A 22,093-nucleotide genomic window follows, 5' to 3' on the forward strand; every position below is an offset into this window, starting at 1 on the left:
AAAGTTATTCTTTGCACAATTTAATCTTCTACTCCAGATAACTCCTTTCACATCGATAACTCCTTAACCTCCAAACTTTCTTTTAACAAATTGGTTCTTGCAATCATATATATCTCAGTTCATTTCACACAGACTATGGGAATTGAAATCCATAGTCCATGTTTTGGACACATGCAGAAAAACAGACTGGATACACACAGTATACATCTGTACTCTGATCTTATTGTTGATGACAATGGATTGTGTTCTCTGCAATGCAATATCCACTTAAAACAAATTCATATGCAGATATTAGTGATGGGACGATTCCAATATTTTTCCCAATTCTAATACAATTACCGATTCCATACTAAATTCCCGAATCTGATACAATTAGCGATCCCGATTTTTATAAATCTCTAAATATTTAACTATAGTTATTTCTTCTTCCCAATTACTGTAAAAACACATGTTAAATGTACAGATATTTTCTCAAGTATAAAATGCACTTTTGGTGGGATAATCTATCGATTTTATTTTTTATTTTTACTATTATTTTAAAATCAATAAATATTTATTATTTTATCATTACCACTAGCAGTGGAATAATTTGTTTTGAACAAAATAAAATAAAAAAAACAACAATTAAAAATCGTTTTTGACATTGGAAAATAGGCACAAATTTTTCTGATTCCGATACTGATTCTGATACTGATTCCAATACCTCAAAACATCCCAATTTTTCCGACTCCCAATTCCGATTATGATTAATCGTTCCAGCAGTAGTAGATATAATTAAATCATTGAGACTAACTCAAATTTCAAATGCAAGCAAAAGTATATTTCAGTAATATTTTGTGAATTTATATAAAAAGGTTAAATTTATTTGTTTATTATTACTATTTTTAAAACTAATGAGTCAACACTTACTAAGGCTAAAAGCCACTTGAGAATATGGGTTAATTAGATTGCTAGTTGGATAATGAACAATATTATTATAATAGAGGATTGGAAACGATATCTAGAAACGGCAGCACAACTTGACAGATATTTGTTGCCATTAGATTTTTTTTTTTTTTTTTTTTACATAGGTATCACCACTTATCAAGGTCAAGAGGCCACTCGAGGATAAGGCAATCTTATTGTAATCAGCTCAGAGGCAATCCTGTGGTATTGTGTTCCATAAAACTTTTGGAATGAAACTGTGTTCATGAAAATTTCGTTTGATTTTAGATTCACATTTCTTTCCCCTTTAAATGCTTATCGTATAAAATATGACGGGCATGCGTGGAGGTGCCCGAGAACGGTGTGTGCGTGCTCTCACTGGACACTCCTTGAGGTATGAGAATGCCTTTATCCAAGAGGAATATAACGACGACACTCGAGTCACCTATCAGCAACTTTGTAGTCTGTGTCGACGTTATCATTTGAGTTCGTATTGGTGTAAATAGTTGAGTCTGTGTCAAGGTTATTGTTTGTTAGTTTGTATTGCCGTTACTGGTTGAGTCTGTGTTGTCGAACGTTCTTTCTTTTTTCCTTTTTTTTTTTTTTTTTTGACACAAAATATGTACACAATGTTATAGTTTATTAGTGTAAAACTAAAACAATCGAATACGAAATCCTGTTATTTATTAAAGTGTGTGCTTTTTAAAAACAATTGTATAAATTAACCCTAACCCACTTTCTCTGGTAACGGTCATTACTTTCTGCATCTGTATAATACACTTGTTAAATAACTTATCGGCTGTCTGTGGCAATTCACGTTCAAACGTAACTTTTCAGATTAATCCTTTTCAAAGTACGTTATAATTTTTATGCAATTTTATCCTATTAACATACTAGTCAAATTATATCATAAGTAATTCTTTTAAACTTCACAAAAATCCATTAAAAACTTGGAAAAATAAATCGCTGTCTTAGGATAGTTTTTTTCTTATGTTATTTGGCATTATGTATATTTTGTTGTTCAAGTCAAAAGTATTTATGTGGTTTAAATTTAAACATTCCATAAAACGTCATATCGATTTTAACACAGAACCAATTTTTTTAATGGCATATAGTCTTTCAGTTAATTATCTTTTCAAAAATATTTTTAATGAGAAATTAATTAAAAGAAATGGCAAGGTTGATGACATGCATTGCATGAAGATAAGTGATATGAGAATGATACAATAGATATGAAATGTGAGTCTTAAAAACAGGCTTAGATCTGATGACTTCAGATAAAGATTAAATCTAGAAGTGTACAGAAGAGAAAACATTGATAGTATGACAACGTTGAAAGAATGGATGAGGGTTCTTGAGTTAGTAAATGTAGAACAATTGAGGTAGCAGGGTCAGTTCACATGAGAAAAGGTTAAGGAAAACATGGGAGAAAGTGATTAGAATGGATTTGCAAGAAAAAGGAATAATTAAACACCTGGTATGTAAAATGGGCATTAAACTGATGATGATGATGATGATGATGATGATGATGATGATGATGATGATGATGATGATGATGATGATGATGATGATGATGATGATGATGATGATGATGGACAAATGTTTCCATTTCGCAGCAAAAACAAAATGATAAGAAAAATAAAAACAAAGCAATTCTCCATATATATATATATATATATATATATATGTGTGTGTGTGTGTGTGTGTGTGTGTGTGTGTGTGTATTATAAGCTCTATCTCCTATTTGGTTTTATCGAGCTTTTACATCTGGCTGAGATAACTTTATAAATATTAATTTTTTAATATTTATATTATACTTTATTTTTACCATCTTGAATCATTTTGGTAAATTTAATTGTAATTTTTATTTTATTTTATTTTATATATATATATATATATATATATATATATATATATATATATATATATATATATATATATTTATTTATATATATATATATAATTTGATCATGCCCAATACTTCTTCTTTTCTTTTTAAATTTAAAAATAATTCCAATTTTCTGATGAGTCAACACATAAAAAATTCAGTATTGACATAATAATAATCGATTGTTTATGTATTACAAAACTGGTGTTTTAAAAATTAGAAAATTTTGACATGTTGAAAAAAATAAGTGGTAAGATGAGTAAAATTTTGCAGTTTTGAATATAGCTGTTTTGTTATCAATTTATATATATATATATGTGTGTGTGTGTGTGTGTGTGTGTGTGTGTGTGTGTGTGTGTGTGTGTGTGTGTGTGTGTGTGTGTGTGTGTGTGTGTGTGTGTGTGCGTTTATGGGAAAAATATACTTATTCAATTATATTTCACCCTTTATTTATAGCCAATCCTTTAATTTATGACGTTCTATCTAATTACAGATCATATACAAATAAATGACAAAAGTTTATATTCCAGATTCTAAGATGTTGTCCATCTTACTGTTTATTTTTTCTACATGTTAAAATGTTCAGTTCTTGACAGCACCTATCTCGTAGCACAGAACTCTTCATATAATTATATATACGGTAGCGTCCAAAACTAAGGGACAAAATTAAAAAAACATATATTTGTTAGAAATAACAATTGTGAAAAGCTGAAATTTTGACAACTAGTACGCATTATCATCCATAATAACATACTAAAATTTTAATCATTTGCAAAGGATAGAAAAAGAATTATAACAATTATTTATTTATTTTCAAAATAGGAACGTCCAAAAGTAAGGGATAAAATTGAGAAAAATAATGTAAAAAGCCAAAAAACAATAAAAATTCATGTACAATCAATATTTAGTAAATGAACCCTTGCTCTCAATGACAGCTGCACATCTCTGACTACAAGAACGAATCAGTTCTTGACAATCCTCGATACTAATTTTAGATCATTCTTCTTGAAGCTTCAGCCACAAATGCTCTGCGTTAGTGGGATTTTCTTTCCATAACTTTCACTCCTAAGGTCTTCCAAAGATTTTCTATTAGATTTAAGGCAGTACTTTGTGGTGGCCAATCCATAATTTCGAAATCTTGCCTGCTAAGGTAACTCATTACTACCTTTGCCTGGGACATTTTCTTGCATAAAGGTAGCCCTATCGAAACCTGAATTTAGTATGATTGGCACAACATGATCTTGAACAATGTTTTTATAGATCTGCGCATTTACACGAGTTTGTAACCAGACAAGAGGCATTGTACCTTGGCTAAAAAACATTCCAAATTTCACGATGCTTCCACCCTCAAACTTGACAGTTTTCTTAGTATTCTTTGCACTTAATTTTTCACCAATACATCTCTTTACATTGTTTTCTCCATTATTTCCAAATAAATTAAACTGGCTTTCATCACTGAAAAATACTTCAATTTTCATATGTCCAAATTACATATGTGTTTGCAAACTCTAATCTCTTCTTATTATTCTTCGAACTAACAAGTGGTTTCCTCCCTGAGGTTCGATTAAATAGCCATCTTTCTTGCAGTCGTCTAGAAACAGTCTGCCTTGACACATTAACATATGAGGTACTATTCGTAACTCTTTTAATTTCTGTGCAAGACTTAAAACGGTTCTTTAATGACATATGCTGCATTATTCGATCTTCTCTTGCCAAAGTTTTGCGGGGTCTGCCGGTTTTAAAAGCACTAAGTATTTTGCCAGTATCATTGTAGGATTTAACAATCCTGTGTACAACACTCTTGGAACGTTACACTTTTTTTAAATCTCTCTAATGGTGTGCTTTTTCTTGTGTAGCTTCACAATAGCTTGTCTCACAGAGTAATCAGGTTTTTGGCGTTGTGCCATGGTGCTGGCTAATGCAACATTTACAAATGACTAAGTAAGACTTATTCTTTAGAGGAAATCAAAAATTTGAATATAGCATACTGTTTACATTGTTTTGCTCAATTTTGTCCCTTATTTTTGGACGTTCCTAGTTTGAAAATAAATAAATAATTATTATAATTCTTTTTCTATTCTTTGCAAATGATTCAAATTTTAGTATGGTCCTGGATATGATCTTAAACTATATCCAGTGGTGAGGCCCCAGCTTGTGGGCTTTGGGAAGTGTGGAGCAACCCTTTAATTGCCATTGCTCCCAGGTCCACTTTGACCCGGAGTGATAGTACCTGTTAGGGTCCCAACTATGGGTTAAATAGAATCCGACTTGAAAACAACAAATATATTCTATTAAAACATTTTTCTTCAAAATCTTGGGATTCGGCATTAAATAACCTGAAAAGGGTTGATATGCCATAAAACAAAAACAACCAAATCAAATTTTAGTATGTTATTATGGATGATAACGACTACCAGCTGTCAAAATTTCGGCTTTTCATAGTTGTTATTCCTAACAAATATTAGGTTTTAAAATTTTGTCTCTTAGTTTTGAACGCTCATATATATACATATATATATATATATATATATATATATATATATATATATATATATATATATATATATATATATACATATATATATATATATATATATATATATATCTGTTTACTGTATTTTGGGGAAAGAGTTCCGACAAAGTGCTCGATTACAAAGAAAAACTTTTTCGATATAAGAGCTAAATATTTGTTTATTAATTATACAGAAGTTCAGAAAAACATTGGTACCGTCAGTTTCAAGCTCAACACAACGGGAAACCGTTAATGGTAACACGTAAATAATGTTCCGACGGTACCAATGTTTTTCTGAACTTCTGTATAATTAATAAACAAATATATATATATATATATATATATAGTTGCTCGATCACTGTAGACTTTCCTTGTATAACATTTATGCCTTTATAAAATGTTTAATTTCATTTGAATATAGTTGGGGTTGGTGGAGGCCCTCTGGTTTGTTCCTTGATAATACAAACAGGGATGGCTTCATTGCAGGGTTCAAATCCCACAACCAGCAGCAATCATAACTTCCTGCACTAATGATTCTGGAAGGATGAAACATTAGTGTCTGTAGGTTTTTAAAATAATTTTATATATATATATATATATATATATATATATATATATATATATATATATATATATATAGTTTTAAGCTCCTTTAAGTAAAATTAAAGTTGAGCTCTATCTATGAATTGAGAATGAAGCCATGTATTAGTTGTATGTATCATTCACAGTTTGCTTCCATACTGGAACATAGCAGTTTGCCAATACCAATTGCCAATTCCTGTCTTTATCTCTCCTGCTTTCCCTCTCTGTCCTGCTCTAACCAAGTCTGTCGACCTGTTCCACAAAGCTCAAATCCTCAACATGAAATATGTCTTCAAGTCCAACATAAACAAATTCCTGATGAACCGCCCCCTTGCCTTGAGTAAGACACTTTATCAAATCTCCAATACTAACGTACTGTACACGCAATAACCCTTATCCCCGACTGTCTTCTGGGCCTTGATAAGTGATGACTACTTTGTAAAAAAACTAAATAAATAAAAATACCATGCTGCTTCTACAAAAAAAACTTTTCCACTGTCTGTCTTATTCTATCTAGTACACCACACATTTTCTGACGATACCAGAGAGTGGTTAAAAATGTTTGAAAAAGATATACACATGGGACTTTTATCAACATTTTTGATTCCCACACAAAAAGCATGATAAGAAAAATGGAAAAAATAAAAAAAAAGAAACATATAATAAAATAGAAGCTTATGATGGCACCGAAGTCATATATTATATTTTAACTTTTGAAATCACTACTATATATTGGGTACAATATAATAATCAGTATAGTATTGGTTCTATAATAATAAATACGAAATCTGCACAAATTAAAATATCATATTTAAGCATATTTTAAAACCGGGCTATGCTGAACGGCCTGCTAGTATATATATATATATATATATATATATATATATATATATATATATATATATATATATATATATATATATATATATATATATATATATATATATATATATATATATATATATATATATATATATATATATATATATATATATATATATATATATATATATATATATATATATATATATATATATATATATATATATATATATATATATATATATATATATATATATATATATATATATATATATATATATATATATATATATATATATATATATATATAATCACTGTAACACACCGAGTCTCGCCAGATCACTGAAGTTAAGCAACGTTGAGTCTGGCTAGTACCAGATGGGTGACTATTTGGAAATTCTAGGTGCTGTATGTGCTCTCCGCTTATCTTTGCATTGATTCCAATATACTGAATCTTCACTTGTCACTGGTATTTAACAATGTTGACTCAGGAGAAGTGTGGATGGAGATTATGCAACTCTTGCCACAAAAATTCCCCATGTAGGAACCTTTACAGTGAGTATCCATAGTCTGTCAAGACTGAAGGAAGTTACCATATATATATATATAGATAGATAGATAGATAAATAGATAGATAGATTGATTGATAGACAGAGGAAGAGGAAAGGGATGAGGAGGAGAGTTATTGATAATATTAAAGATAAAACTCATTATTTCACATAACTAATTTTAAGTTTTCAGTTCTTCTAACTTTATTTTTAAAATTGTGAAAATTACTCTGCACATTTTCACCAATATCTGTGAATCATAAATTTCCAACAAAATTTTCTCCAACATTTTCATATAAATCTACCGGTCCAAACTGCCATCATAGGTCAAACACTCATTCTTTTGTTTAAAAAAAAAAAAAAAAAAAAAAAACTATTTCTTTTTAACTCACAAAATAGCAAGCATTGCTTTTGTGTTTTTACTAAAATACCTGTCGCCCGCCAATCAGAGTATTGTCTACATTTGTTAAACGTCAATCATTTCTTTCATATATTTTCATTTTCAAGAATTGGGTGACCTCAATCTCACGAAGGGCCATCGTCATTGACTTTAGGCAGCAAGAAGACGTCCATTGCAGTCAACTCGTGCATGATTTTGTGAATTAGTGAATGTGATAATAATACAACCAGGAGAAAAAAAATGACATATCTAAAACAATGCGAGTTAGTGTAAATTACATTTTTTTAGCAAAGGAATTAATTGTGTCTTTGTCTATCCGTATGAAAACATATTTATAGGAACCTATGTTAGCATAGACTATAAGACAAATTTCTCTAATATTACATTGATATAATGTAATAAACAAATTATTTAGTTTTAACGAAGAGATTAATTTTGTCTTTTTCTATCAGCATCAAAACATATTTATCAGACCTACCTTAGTACAATCATGTTGACACACCGATTCTCGCCAGATCACCAAAGTTAAGCAACAATGAGCCAGGCCAGTACCAGATGAGTGATCATTTGGGAAGGCTAGGCACTGTATGTACCGTGCCGAGTTATAGAAATTTTCAGGTTGATATCTGGGAGCGCGTTTTACTAACAGGAAGAGACACACCCCCAAATCAAGACAGAAAGCAATGGGAAACTACTGTCTTACTTGTCTTCCTGAGATTCCCATGGTTCTATGATTTGGAGAGACGTGGTCGCCAACGCTCAAGGTCACTGCATGCATTAGCATAGACTATGAAACAAGCTCCAATAAAATGGACGCCAAACAAAAAGGAAGCCCTTCTATAAAAACAGTTATCTTTTTATTGAAGTGACCTACACCATTAGGTTGTGTAGGTCGTCAGAATTTGAAACAGTGTAGAAAAGGAATTAAAGTAAGCGAATTGGTGGGCCAATAAGATGTATGTTAAAATGATAGAAGTTGACAGCCCTCCTTTTCACTGACGCCATAATTCGCACCACCTCTCAACTTCACTGTGCTCTCTTAGCTTTGAATAATAGATCGTGCCTCAATGTAGCACGTGTGCACAGCTTGCTTTACTCTCCCATTCTTCAGGCAACTTCAAAATCTTCTAATCTGCATACGATCAAGAAAAATTCAGCAAGATTTTGCCATTAGTCCGTGTGACCTTTGAAGATAAAATTATCTGGGTGTCATCCTTTTGGTTTGTTCTATTTTTCAGCAGCTGAACTGTACAAGGTGGAATGATAAAAGTGTCGCCCCAAAGAAAGCAACACTACAGCTTTATTTTAAAACTTTTATTGAAAAAAAAATCAATTCAGATGACTTCATTATGTAGTAGAGCTGACATCTATTCAATGTAGCCGGAACTGGAAACATGCCTTTTCCACAAGCACCAGCAGGAACTCGGCAGATGGCGGCAAGCAGGCTGGCTTTGGTGTTGTGGGATGTTCTCAACGTATGACCAAACAAAGTAGTCCAGCAAGTTCAAGTCAGGGGAGAAAGGTACAAAGTCGTAGCACAAGCCAAGTCTGAATCTCTTTAGATTTGTGGGTCGGCACCGAGTCCTGTTACCACACCTAGGGTCTGGCAGCGGCCACCTGATTGCACTAGGGGATCACCACACTCTTCAGCACATCAAGGTATTGGTATTGACTTTCAAGCCAACTTCGAAGATGTGAGGTGGCATGATGTGGCCCTCACTTGAAACTGCATCAAAGACCATAATCATGGCCGGAAACTTTGTTTTCATCAGCTTGGGCACGTCCATGTTATTCTTGGCAATTCAGCAATGTATTTTAAGGGTGCTGACAATGGTCCTGTTGCAATAACTTTTTTCTTTTTTGTGTCTGGACGTGCTCTGAGTGCTGTCCGGAATTCTGGAAGGGATGAAAGTAGTCCTTCAAAGTTCGTTAAAATTAGTACGTCCTGGAGGCTGATTGACCCTTATATGAGCAGGGACTGCTCTCTGCAAGGTGAAAGAAATATTAATGTTTTTGACTGCCTCTTGCCTCAAATTTACATCACCTATCTTTGATTTATCCCTGCGAATGATGCTATTTTGCAGATTTGGGTTATTTTGACATGTTCTTAGTGTACTTGAGTCAACTTTTATACTAGCTGACTTAATCACTATTGACACAGGGTACCTAATATGTAACAAAATCAATCCTCACGTTTCAGACGCCCTCAAAGCTCAACCTTGTTTCATATAGCATTTCAAAACATTTGATACCATTTTGTAATCGAATAACTTTACCACTTCCTGTTCAAATGCCTTTAAATATTAATGGCATTTGTTTAAGCATGTCAAAATTTTATGTCTAATGACTGATATGTTTATATTTACAGGTATAGAACTGCCATTCACTTGAAGCGAAAAAGTGTTTTGTTGGAGTTTGCTACAAATAGAGTCCAACATGCTTGTGTAATGCAGATTTGAACACAATTTGGAAGAAGTGCAAGGTAAATTATATAGATGATCAATAGCATCGAAAGGGACGGTCATGTTGCCAAGAAATACATATTTTAAACATTTGTCAAGATTTAAAGCGTGTAATATAGTGCTTCAAAACATTTGATGTCATTTTGCAGTCGAATAACTTTACCACTTCCTGTTCAAATGTCTTTAAATATTAACGGCATTTGTTTAAGCAAATTTTATGTCTAATGACTGATATGTTTATATTTACAGGTATAGAAATGCCATTCACTTGAAGCGAAAAAGTGTTTTGTTGGAATTTGCTACAAATAGAGTCCAACATGCTTGTGTAAATTGCATTCATGGAGTTCTCTGAAAATCACCCCTGGCAATGCAGATTTGAACACAATTTGGAAGAAGTGCAAGGTAAATTATATAGATGATCAATAGCATCGAAAGAGACGGTCATGTTGCCAAGAAATACGTATTTTAAACATTTGTCAAGATTTAAAGCGTGTTTGTACAAACATTGAGACTGCATGTGGATATTAATATCTTCTACTTGTCTCTTTACATGGCTTGTTGCACTATAGTATTTTTGTCAAAAAAATCGATTTACTTTGATTTATGAACTCGTTTTTGGAATTCCTCTACCTTTTATTTTCTACTTTCAAATTTAGTGGATGTTGAAGATCCATCTCATGGGCACCATAATGACAGACATTTATGCAAGTGACTGACAGATAACACTTGACTGAAAGAATAACATCTGACAGTTGGGGCAGAGATATCTGCAAGAATAGCTGAAGAAATACATATGTTCAGTAAATAAACAATATATAACTGAAAATCAGGCTGGTGAGGTGTTGGAGAGAGTATGACTATATAAAGTGCATGGGCAAAATTTCGGAATGGTCATGGCAGCTTAGAATGTGTGGTATTCAAAAATGTTTTTAATAAGAGGCTTGATTTTTGATCAATAAAAATCGAATTCCTGAGATCAACTTCCACCCAACTTCCCTCCACTTCTTGACGACTTTCACTAACTCTACTCAGTCGCTTCAAATGAATAATAAAGATATATAATTAGATTTTATCATTGTTGTTGCTGTTCATTTAAACACGGTAGTAATGTTGTGTTCTTAACGTTGTGTCATACACACAGCAGCCAACTTGCCATAATCGCTGCAGAAATAATAAAGTCCACTATAGTTTATCTTGGATTCCGTCATTCTTCCTGTGTGCACTTCTGCAGTGATCTTCCAAAACTGAGGGAAGATATTAACTTGCTGCTCACCTCAGCAAAATGTGACACAAGGTTGGAAAGTGGTGAGGTCCAACTAGTGCCTTTAAAGAAGGGGCACTCTGACTTAGCAAAAATTGCCTGTGCATCCCCATCGGCATTATCATCAGAGGCGCCTCAGGCAACAAGCGATAAACTTGCCCCCACCCAAAAGCTGAGTAGCTAGGCCTGGGAGGATGGACCTCCTAGGTAATACCCAGGTAGCATACCTCAGTCTAACAAGTATTAGACCAGTTCTTGACCCTGTACTTGTCGAGCATAATCACCTTGACACACCTGTTCTTATCATATCACCGAAGTTAAGCAGCGTTCAGCCTGGCTAGGACCAGATGAGTGACCATTTGGGAATTCTAGGCACTGTATGTGCTCTTTGTTTATCTTGGGATTGTTCCCAGTCGTCCTGAACCTTCACTTGCCACTAGTATGTAACAGTGTCGACTCAGGAGACGTGTGTTTGGACATTGTGCAACTCTTGCTACAAAAATTTCACACGCAGGCACCCTTGCAGTGAGTATTCATAGTCTGTCAAAACTGAAGGAAGCCACCACTTGTCGAACTGATTGTTGACTAGTACTAAGCAACCAAAACAGCAAGGAGACGCATCTTCATAATTCCAAAGAATATAATGAGGTTAATGAGGGAATGCTATCCTATAATTAAAGTTTCTTATTCATATCTTCAAAAAAGACTAACAACATAAAACTGGTGGAAGACAGTGATTATTTATATTCACTATAATCGTCATTTCAAATCATTGTAGTAAATTAAGTTAAAAACAAACAGTATAGAGAATGAATTAGATTTGTTAAACTGATGGTCAGCATAAGATTAAAAGTTTAAATGGTTAAAAGAAATTGATTTACATAGGAGATAAATTATTTTACTATTTCAAGGACGATTCATGAGGTGTGACCAATCTTCCATGTGCCACTATTTTTTACAATCAATTCCGATATGCCACACAAACATCCATTTCTTTTTTGTCTTTCAAAATGTATCGCAATATGGACATATTCTGAAGTTATAACACACACACACACACACACACACACACACACACACACACACACATATATATATATATATATATATATATGTTCTATGACGTTTTATATAACAAACATATAAACAAACATATAAACAAACATTGCCCAATTTATTAAAAAAATATTACAGATGTAGCACTTTGTAAAGGGAAGAATTTCACACAACACTTTTATTTCCCGTTGATCGTTTTAATTATTTTAGAAAATATTAATAGTAACATATGAGTACAATTAGCAAATTTGAAATGAGAAATTTTATTCGTAGATTAAATGCGACTTTTGTCCTCTGCTTTGTTTTTGCCAAACAAGTAATATCAGTAGTTTAATTTGTAATTGGAATCATACAGTCGCGACCTCAGTTTATTTTTAATCATTTTCATGGAAGAAAATGACTGCTCGCGTCTGTACGTAGTTCCAAAGAGACAAACATATCTTTGGACAAATTTTGAATTTGCTTTTAGTTCAATAAGTTTCGTTTGTACATTACTAGGCATCTTTAGAAAAAAATGACATATCTAAACAATGCGAGTTAGTGTAAATTACAGTTTTTAGCAAAGGAATTAATTGTGTCTTTGTCTATCCGTATGAAAACATATTCATAGGAACCTATGTTAGCATAGACTATAAGACAAATTTCTCTAATATTACATTGATATAATGATACAAATTATTTAGTTTTAACAAAGAGATTAATTTTGTCTTTTTCTATCAGCATCAAAACATATTTATCAGACCTACCTTAGTACAATCATGTTGACACACCGATTCTCGCCAGATCACCAAAGTTAAGCAACAATGAGCCAGGCCAGTACCAGATGAGTGACCATTTGGGAAGGCTAGGCACTGTATGTACCGTGCCGAGTCATAGAAATTTTCAGGTTGGTATCTGGGAGCGCGTTTAACTAACAGGAAGAGACACACCCCCAAATCAAGACAGAAAGCAATGGGTAACTACTGTCTTACTTGTCTTCCTGATCAACTACATTGCAAATACATTAAGTGAAAATGAACTTATGAATACAAGCATGCAATTTTCTTCTTTAGAAAATAAAACACTAAAACAACTATCAAAAGCCATTTGTAGTAATTTGATTTTTTAAATATATTTTGAAAAGTTGGCAATATTTTCAACATATTGACTTTGTTCTTTTTAATGTGGCAATCTTTTTTTTTTCAAACTGAGAGATAAATACTTTTAACTTCATCTTGAATGCATCTATATTATTTACTAAGCAATAAAATAATTGGTTTTTGCTCTGCGTTTACGATTGAGACAGTTGAGATGGTTGGTGATATCCACTACATATGCTAAAGCTAAAAACCAGTTCTCATTACACAAAAGCACATTTTTTAATTTTTTTTTTTTTTGTTTTTTTGAAAATTACGGACAATCTGTTTCAGTTTTCAAAACCGTTTTAGAATTTGTTCTTTAAAGAGCTAACGTACCTCAGAGTGAAGGATAAGATCGTCATATTCCTCATGTAGAAATTCAAAGTATTCTTCGGTTTAAACTTCTTGTTCTGATTTTGTTTACACACTTTACAACTGGTGCCATAATATGTTGCAAAGTTAAAACTTTTCCACACAAAGATTCTTGGTGAATAATGCAATGATATTTTAGGAGAGGACGACCTAAAAACCTTTCAAGCAAGACTACAGCCCCAGCAACTTTACCGATCATTGACGGTGCATCAAACACTTAAATCAAATACTTAAAAGTTTACTTAGATCTAATTGTTGATTTTCTAGACATGACTTTATTATATTTTTAAATATGTTTGATCCTTTTGTTTTTCCATAGATCGACTCAAAGGCAATAAGTCTTTCAAAGATGTTGAAATTATCATCAATTCCTCGTGGAAAATTGCTTAATTGCACTACATCACATATTCGGCAGATTCGTCCAATACTAATGAAAAAAAAAACATGCATGTGCATCATTTTTCATTTGCTCACTTACACCACAATAAAACTCCTTGATGCATTTTGTTTACTTGTCTTTCTATGCTTTTACGTTTTGCACATTTTTGGAAACATGGCTTAACAAGTTCTTCACCGTCAGAGAAAGGCTTATGCTTTTTTATCTAATACGAAGGCAGTTTTGTAAGATACCTCCAGCGTCGCTAAACTATCACAGCTTTTCTTTCCAAACAAACTTTGCCTTCGTAGTTATATACTCTTTTTTATTTGCCACATATTGTTTCTGTAACTCAGAGCCAAGGACTAACTTTTTTTTTTTTTCTATTTCAGCTTGGTGTTTCTTATAGTGTTTACTAAGATCATAACTTCTATTATCTGAGAAAGTGCTTTTACAAACTATGCACATTAGTTTTCTTGAAGGACTAGCAATGAATAAGAATTCATTCTTCCATAGTTTATTTAATTGACTCTTACTATCACTTACTCCTTTTTTTTTTGCTCATGTTCTTTTTCACTGTGAAGGCCAAATAAACTGAAAAAAAAATAAATACTTGTAGACATGAAATGTGTACAATGAAATGAAATGATCTCACAATGATCTATGCTGATCTGATGAAATGATCTATATAGTGAAATGAAATGATCTCACTTTATACGTGGCATGCTACAATGCCAACAAGCGTAACAGCAGTATGCAATGTCATCATCACGGCAAATATCTGGGAAACGTAATAAACCACTATATTGTTACATAAATGTTGTTGAAATGTCACAACACTAGTTAGTGGATAACAATCCTCCAAGGAGAAACCATATATATATATATATTTTTTAACTACTGTGAAGCTGGATTGATTTAGTTCAAAATTTTAGCTCAATCTGCCTTTGCAGTAGTTAAAAATTAGGTTTTAAAATAAACCGAACAACGCTACAAAGGACGTGCAAGAAATATAAATCACTGAATAAATGAGTTGAAGTGGCTTAGTTTCTTGTCATTATCAAATGACGCAATGCACCACTTATGGTGCATGTGCCATGGTGCATGTGTCATCCTTGTTACAGCAGTGTGGCAAAACAAGGAGAGATCAAAATCACTTATTAATTATATCTTATCAACCCATGTCATTATACACCTGAACACTTTGCATGTTATAAACAGACTCTTTTCTATCATCTCTCTCTCTCTCTCTCTCTCTCTCTCTCTCTCTCTCTCTCTCTCTCTCTCTCTCTCTGAACTATGTGGCGCCATATCTTTTCTTAGTATATTACTACAACCTAAGCAATTTTTAACTTGGGATCATCAAGCTGACCTCTACTAACCTCTCAATGGTTCCATTTCCTGTTACTCTCAACTAAGTAAATTATCTACAAGGGGATCTACCTTCGCAATATCTAACAATAATATTCAATGAGATATAATCTATATTATATTTTTCTTAATCTGTCTGTTTGTCTGTCTGTCTGTTTTCCACAGAAACTACTGAACCAATCTGGTTGAAATTTTGGATAGACCTTTGTTATGATAAAGTGCAGTGAATTATGGTATCCGTTTGATGCAAAGTTAGATATTAATAGGGATTAATAGGGATTAGTCATCACAATACCACATTTACTCTCACTTTTTAAAAAACAACTGAGCTAATCTGGTTGAAATTTTATATGGACCTTTGTTATGAAGGTGAAGCGAACTAAGTATTATGGTATCCGTTTGATACAAAGTTAGAGATTAGTTGGAATTAGTATTTAATACAAAAATGAGCTGTAATTTTACCATGTTCAACCATCAATTCGGTATAAAGAACTCATTCTAAGTCAACAGCTTATAACTTTTTCCTGTTTTTAATGGGTTAAAATGTCCATATTTTTATAAATGTTGTTCAACATATAGTCTGATAGTCTGTTCAGCTACATTTTCTTGACAGTGGAGTTTCTGTGATATTTACATCTCAACTGATACCACAGTGTTAGAAACCCCTTGTATTTACCATCGTGTGTATGATTAAATATTTTAAGAGATTAATCATGATCATGAGAAAGACCTAAGGTGTCTACATCGACAACAAACTGAGTTCCAAGGAACATGTAGCTAAATCTATCGCAAAAGCAAATAAAGTTGTCGGGATCATTCGCCACACTTTTGACTTCCTCTCAAATACAGTCTTTGTGCAACTCTACAAAAGCCTTGTGCGTTCTATCTTGGAGTATTGCCACTCTGTCTGGCAGCCGCACCATAAGACCTTATGCAGTGATCTGGAATTCCTGGGTTGTCTAGGAATTTTTCCCTTGGAACGATGAACAGGTCCAAAACCTGGACCTCAAACATTTATATGTCAAAGTCAAAGTTAAAGTCAAAATGCAAAAGAAATAAAAGGTTTATGAGAAACAGAAAACTAAAACCAACAGGACTCCAAACAATCAAGTGTGTTTTGCATAGAAGTGTTATCTATTTTTCGTCCATCCATTGCAATGACCCTTCATTATCTTTTTCAGATGCGTCATCACATCTGAAAGAGATAATTCTTGATCATTCAATCTGTCACGCTTAATTTTGAAAATTTGGAATAGCATTTTCATAGATAAATAGAATAGAGGCGTCTTATTTTAGATGTGACAATAAGAAAGTGTAACCATTTAAATCGGTCAATATGTCACACTTGAGTAACATAATTTTCATTACAGACAGACACAAAATCACCATTATAATAGGATTCTAAGATCAATAATGAGTACTTCATCTCACGCAGAATGTTAGTGTTTGATGACTATGAATTAACTTTTTATACCGATTTGATTCTGTTATTGGTATTGGTTTCCATGGTTTTTATAGACTCAGGTATATATAGAAGGACCATGTGAAGGTTGCCAATATCCATAAGTGAAAGCGATGCTATGGAACTGACTGAATTAAAAACTTGCCGCACCCAGATCGGTATTTTTTATTATCTTATTTTTGTCATGTCCCTAGCTAACTGGCTAAATAACTATAACTGTTATACGAGGCGCGCTCCAAATGTAATGCCTCCTATTTTTTTATTCCGTCTGATCAGAAGGGATTGCAAATTGCATTGTTATGATGACTGTACTGATGCATTCACCTGAAAGTTTCATTTCTCTGTTGCAGATATTGAGAGTGTGACATTCTAAGAAAGCAACCCCTTTCATGATTATGTGTCAGAAACATAGATGTGTCATTGAATCCTTGGCAAAAGTGCATTCAGAATGGCAGTGACCATGTAGAAAAATAAACTGTGGAGTACAAAAGGTCACTCGTTTTAATGATACCACTTTCGTCTTTGTAGCTCTTCAACTTTTTCAGTTAAAAAAAAATAGAAAGCTTTACTTTTGGAATGACACTTGTATGACAAAGTATACTCCAGACGCTCATGCACAGTCATCGTTTATCACTATGCACTAAGAACGGTGGTGACTATATAGAGATATAAATTCCGGAGCACAAAAGGTCTCTCGTTTTAATGATACCACTCCCCTCTTCGTAGCTCTTTAACTTTTTGAGTTAAAAAATAGAAGACTTTACTTTTGGAACAACACTTGTCTGTTGCTCTTCTGTCTTCTTTTTTTGTTTTTACTCTTGATATAAAGGATTACTATATTACAGGAGCACTATGTAAGGATGTCTGTTCACATTACATTGAAATTATTGCATACTAGTACAAAATCTAGTAGTTAAAGGAGAGAAACTATTAGATAGGTTTCCGGCATCTACGGATCTCTACAGTGAAGAGGTGGAATTTTGCTGCTTGTAAGGTTAGTTGGTAAGGCACAATCACGTTGACACACCGGTTCTCGCCAGATCACCAAAGTCAAGTAATGTTGAGCCTGGCCAGTACCAGATGGGTGACCATTTGGGAAGGCTAGGCACTGTATGTACCTTCTGGGAAAATTGGGCATGAGGCCAGTATCCTCACCCTGTAAAAAGAACTGCTCGCTACAAAAACATCTACAAAAGTTGTAGATGGTCTATGCCCCTCCAGGGGCTCAGGGGCTATGGATGGAAGGTTAGTTGGGGGTAGTTACATCAAGGGGGCGCATTTGTCAGAGCACATTCCATTAAAGTGTTTATAAAACAGGCACAGGGATGCAATATTACAGCGATGGGACAGGGGTTGGAGCTTGCTTGATAGTGTAGGACTTATTAGATAGGAGACTCTTTTTTAGATCCTGTCTAAGGAAGAGATTAATGGTAGATGCACCATGATTGGACGAATGGTAGTTATAAAGAGATACAGGATACTGTGGGTTGTTTTCTAGCATAGTAGAGAGAGCCTACTTTCTTTGAAGCAGCCTAAGCAATGTTTTCAATGTATTGGTTCCAGTTCATGTTGTCTGTGAATGTAAAGCCGAGGAGTTTGAACGACGAGCTCTCAGGTAGGATGTTATTAGTCCTGTAGCTGAGAATGTTTTTCATGATTTCATGATTAAATGAAAAATCTTAGTCTGTGTAGCATTACATGTTATCATCTATTTACGCCCCCATTCCACTAGAAACTGGGGGTCATTTTCAAAGGTTTTAGACATTGCCTTGGATATATGTCTACATTCGTTTTTTTACCTCATGTCTATTATAGAGCGAGGTGTTATCAGTAAATTTAACTATCTGGCACACAATTTATCAGAGAGGTCGTTTATGAATAGCAGGAATAATTAACAATCCCTGAGGCACACCTGTATTAACATCGTGTTGATTGGATGTATGGCTATCGATAGTTCTATGGCTGATCTATTTCAAGGCCTGAACACACAAGTAAAAATATAAGAATTTCGTGACATACTCGCTACACCAGATACAGAATTTGAAGAACAGGAACATGAAACAACCTTTAATATTCTGTAAAGATTACATTAAAAAACGAGCAGACGTTTTGGGAAAACTAATATAATTTTCTAGGTAATACTTCAAGAAATCTCTTGAGAAAGAAAGTTAACAATTATTTAACAAATTTTGAAGACCTTTGAAAAATAACAGTTTTTCTTTATTCATCTTCTTTCTGTGATTTGCATATTTTTAATAATTATTGCATGATTTTGCTGTCCTACATCCCTCGTGTGTATTATTAGTTATTGATGAATAACTTTGAGAATTTTGTGAATATTTATGGAAACCTTTTGGAATTTCAAAATATTTATGAAAAGTTTTTAGAATTTTTAAATATTAATGAAACTTATTTATGATGTAACAATAAACCCTCTCTCTTCCTTTCTCTCACCTTCCATCTTTTATTTCTTCCCTCTCTCTTTTGGAAATTCCTGAAGGTTTGCATAAATATTTGGAAGCTGCAAATATTTATGAAACTTACTTGTGATGATGTCATCTCTCTCTTCCCCATTTCTATGGCTCTCTTTACTCCCCCCTCAAATAATTCTCCCCCCATCTCTCTCTCTCTCTCTCTCTCTCTCTCTCTTTCACTCTCTCTCTCTCTTCCCAGCTCTCATCTTGTTTATGTCTCTCTTTCTGTCTCCTTCTTGCTTCTTCCTCTCCTTTCTCTTTCTTATTTCTCTCGCTTTCTTAATTATTCACACCAATCCATTTTTCTCCCCACTTTTCTTATATTTATCTTTTTATTGACGCAATTCGTCTTTTCCCCTTCATCTAAAACATTCATATATAGATGGAAAGTGTGCATGGCAACAAGATGAATAGCAACATCATCAGAATTTTACTAATATATACATTGTCAACAGCCTTTTGGCTAGGGACAAAGTGTAGTATCTGTTCTGATGCTATATGTAGTCGATTCTGTCCTCGGTCAGTGAAAAAGAAGTCCTTCTAAACTGAGACAATTTTATTTTTGTTCAAATCCTTTTTGGAGTAGCTGGATTTTTGCCAGGTTAAAAACTGACCTTGTGTCTGACTTTACTCTCGCAAAGAGACAAGTAAATAGGAACAGTAGCTGTGAAAGTTTTTTTTTTTTTTTACAAAGGCATAACCACTTATCAAGGCCAGGGACCACTCGAGGATAAGGGTAAAGCGTGCACAGTAGTCAATTGGACAATAAAAAAAAATAGTGCATGTATGTGTGCATATATTTGTGTGTGTACGTATGTGTGTATGTGTATGTGTCTGTGTGTATTATGTGTGTATGTTTGTCAGCACTGATTAAAAATAATGCAGATCAAAATTGTCCAAGTATGAAAATTGGAATTAGATACTTTATTCTCCAAAGAGGCATACAATGACTCAAGTTTCAAACCTCATTCAAAGTAGAAGTAAATTAAACAAAAAGGGTCGTTTAGTTTTAAGCAGAATTAAGGGTCGGGAGAGTGAGCTCATAACAGAACTCTCTTTCCATTTCGAGCTTTTCTCTCATCTGGTTGACATTGTCATACAAAAACATGGTGGAATTTCACTGAGCACCGGAAGAACATTTCAATTGAGACAGAAAACATTTCAATCATGAAATTCTTACAAATTATTACTTGATGCCAAAAAAAAACGTTGGATATGATGAATTCTTATTCATAATGAACGTTTCCATTAAGTAGACTGAGGAATTTGTCACAGCAATCAGAATGCTGTTAAGGAATTGCAGCTCTGAAGAAACAACCATCACTAGATTTGGAAAAACAAATTTCTCCTGAGGGCTGAAGAATTAAAATATTTTAAAAAATATTTTTGATAGTGATAACTTAATTTAGGCGGGAAATATAACTAATATTTCCTTGTTTGGAAATTTTGGAGATGAAGATTGATAATTTGGATTATTTGAACTATTATTCTCATCTTGGATGTTATTCTCACAACGTTTCAGCCGAGGTAACCTCCAACCTTCCTCAGATGTGTCCCTGCTTACTTGTCTCTCCACAAAGCCAGAGTTAGACACAGAGTCAGTTTTAATGTGAGGAAAATTTAACTCCTTCCACAGCAGAACTCTGGATTGAGATACAAATAAAAAAAATTGTTTCAGTCTGGAAGGATTTCTCCTTTATTGACTATTGACAGAAAAGATTAAATATCAGAGCAGATACTACAGCTTGCTCTAGCCAAAAAGCCAAAGAGTTGTTGAATCTTTATGTTGAAATTTCATACAGATTCTCGAGTTCAACATAAAGTTTCCCAAATTGACAAGATGTACTTGATGAAGATCGGAGGTTACATCAGCCGAAACGTTATGAGAATAACATCCAAGATGCGTGCAGTAGTCCGAATAATCTAAATAATACAAATATTTTCTTCATCTAAATTTTTGTTGGGTTAAGTATGTTTTACGGTATAACTAATAGCGAAGCATCAGGACTATTTGAAACGGTCTCATTGTAGACAATATACAGCATTATCACGTTGATACACCGGTTCTCGTCAGATCACCAAAGTTAAGCAACATTGAGCCTGGCTAGTACTGGATGGGTGACCATTTGTGAATTCTAGGCACTGTATGTGCTCTCCACTTACCTAGGCATTGTTTCCAGTCGTCCTGAACCTCCACTTACCACTGGTATTTAACAACGCTGACTCAGGAGAGGTGTGGTTGGAGATTTTATTATTTTATTTTAGACTAGCGGGGGTACCCGGCGTTGCCCGGGTGTTTAGAGGTGTGTGTGTGCTCGGGCGGGGGGGTGAATTAAAAAAAAAGAATAAGCGAAGTAATCACCCTGTTTAAATATTATAAAAAAAAAATGTTAAAACTTAAAAAAATCGAAAAAAAAACAACAAAAAAAAAACTAGCGTAAGGCAAATGAACGATGTTAAAATTT

General features: G+C 33.4%; 1 pseudogene; it reads left to right on the top strand.

Moving 5' to 3' along the window:
• The first annotated feature begins 21,662 nt into the window (after positions 1–21,662).
• On the top strand, positions 21,663–21,779 carry LOC145280679 (5S ribosomal RNA; annotated as a pseudogene).
• Positions 21,780–22,093: the final 314 nt, after the last annotated feature.

This window comes from Euprymna scolopes, chromosome 7 (assembly GCF_053919585.1).
Source record: "Euprymna scolopes isolate OS-2025 chromosome 7, ASM5391958v1, whole genome shotgun sequence".
Lineage (NCBI taxonomy): Eukaryota > Metazoa > Mollusca > Cephalopoda > Sepiida > Sepiolidae > Euprymna > Euprymna scolopes.